Genomic DNA, 2,727 nt, shown 5'->3' on the forward strand with positions numbered 1-2,727 from the left:
AATATGTCAAGGATCAATAAACTCCTCTCAGGAATTGTACGTTACATTAGGTCATTGACACCATTTCACACTGGTACAATAGGTAGCTAGGAAAGATATATTTGCCGGAAGTTGGTATTTTTAATTAATGAAAAAAATGAGCTTAAAATCATATCACAGGTCACGCTCTTCCAAATGGAATGCACGCCAACTTATGAAGTAATTGCAGACTAGGATGTGATTTTAATAGCTCAAGTCAAAAGTCATGTAGTGACTTATTCATACTAAGCGGGTGTGGTCCCTTCCTTCCACACACATTATAAATATATATATATATATATATATATATATATATATATATATACATATATAGATATATATATATATATATATATATATATATATATATATATATATATATATATATATATATATATATATATATATAATAAGGGGAAGAGTGAAATAATTACAAAAAAAAACGCTCTTTTTATTCCAGCTTCTAAAATAAATACTAATGAAATGATAAATTTTTTCATCTACTTCATAAGATTGAGGTTTTTATGGAAAAAAAAAAACATCAAGTTACATTACTATCGTCGGAAAGGTGAAATCTACAAATGTATGAGTGTCAAAAGATGTGAGAACTAAAATGACTTATAATTATCAGTGAGAGTGTAGATGTTTCTCCTAAAACGTTGATATATTTACTTTTTAATAGATCAGACAAAACTCCAGATTAGACTAATGAATGAATACAACTTGTGCCTGTATGTAGATTTGTACTTCATATGTATAAATATAGTACAACATTTTCACTTATTTGTCATTAGGACTGAGAGCATTTAACAGTCACTGCATGATGTATAGCCTTTTATTGTATAAATTAAGTTTAAAGATAAATCTTGTTTTGGAATCGCTAATTAAGATACATTCAAGAAAATAACTAAAGCATGAGGAAATTACTGGATAACATTTTTCTTGCTCTAGATTATCACGGAAAGGGAACCATCTGAAATACGATCGCTGGAGAGAGGTTTATGGTCGGTTCTCTTTTGTTACCACTTGGAAAGAACAGATTAAAAGACGTTTTATTTCCGAGGACAAAAGAAGATTCCTAACTTGTCTCTTTCTATGCAGTTTAGAAGATTAATGGAATTCCTCCGCCTCCCTCATTCTCCTTTCGTGAATGAAGACACCCCAAGTGAGCTTTTGCGGTCGCAATCAGAGTAGCAATTGGGTCCGAGTCTCTATCGCAGCTGGAAAGGATATGGTTTATTGTTTCGTTACCAAGAGTGGATGGAATATTTGAGACTTTAACAAATAAAGGACAACGTTATCTAGGTGGATTTTGAACCTTTTGAAAAGTGAGAAAGAAGGTGCTAAGCATTATCTCTAAATGGGCTTCCTAAACGCTGTTCTGGTGGTTGTTCTACTATGCTACTCAAATAGCCAGACGGTGTCTGCTTATGAGTACAGGAAGTCAATTTCAATATATATATTTTTTTAGGAAAATCTTTTACCAAAGCCGTAGACTTTCTCGCGTTTAGGGAAGTGGACTGGAGTGGGAGAGTTTCTTACTCAAGCAGATAAAGAAGTTTCAGATCACCCAATGATAAGTGACGAAGAGCGGTTAATGAGATCATGCATAACTCCTAGAGTTATAATTAATGATATATTGCCAATATGTTCGTTGTGACCTTTTTGGAATATGGAGAACAGAGCCGAAGCAAAGACCCGAGAAAAGCTGATAAATGGTTTCTGGGGTGGCGTGATATGAAACTGCATAGTTAGACGAGTCAATGTTCACAAGTTCATGGGCCTTTTTCAAAGTGCCTTTGGGAAACTGGTTGTAGCCAGTAATATGAGGCGTTAACGAAGTGTGCGTTCGTATGTGCGTGTGCGCCTCTTCTATTGATAATGTATCATAACCCAAGTCTATGAAGGACTTGGATAGAGACGTCTGTCAGAGAAAGACAAGATGCAGGGGGAGCTCTGCGAAAGTTTATTTATATTTTGTGAGTGAAATATTCCGGTTGCATGGGTGAGTCTTGAACTGTTTTAGCCAAAGGGGTGGCTTGTTGTCTGTTTGACATTTATAAGAATATCTGATCTTTGACTTTGTTGTTAAACTTATGTGTACTTACGAGTGTTTCTCGTGTCTTTGAAACAGACGATTCTGGCGGAACCATGGGTTCTGGCAAGGGGAGGAACCGAAGACCGAGATTCCTAATGGGACAGGGAGTCCCGATGGGAGAATAGACAATTGGTGTGACTAATTACTTTTTAGACATTTTACTGTTGGGGTTTTTAACTGAATTAAGTTAGTCAGTAAGACTTGGATCATTGTCTTCCCGTTGTTAAATAAATGTATTTTTGTAATGCAACTCTCTCATTTGATTACCTGTTAGAATGGAGAGAAAGAGGTGGAGAGAGAGAGAGAGAGAGGTAGCGCTTGGAGAGAGAGAGAGAGAGAGAGAGAAAGAAAAGTCGCGAGCAGTTGGTCGCTTAGAGAGAGAGAGAGAGAGATTATGTGTTGGTTTGCCTGACGCTCGAGTTACACGTTTACCAAATAAATAACGAGATTAATATCCCGTTAACAGATGTGGTGGTTTTTGAGGGTTACACATGGATACACTTTCTGAATTCGTCCTAGGAAACTTTTTTTTTGTCTGTCTCTCAACATGTATTGACTTTTTGAAGTTTTCTAATTTCTAAGAAATGAGTACCCTAGATTAAAATGAATAA

This window comes from Macrobrachium nipponense, chromosome 18 (assembly GCF_015104395.2).
Source record: "Macrobrachium nipponense isolate FS-2020 chromosome 18, ASM1510439v2, whole genome shotgun sequence".
Classification (NCBI taxonomy): domain Eukaryota; kingdom Metazoa; phylum Arthropoda; class Malacostraca; order Decapoda; family Palaemonidae; genus Macrobrachium; species Macrobrachium nipponense.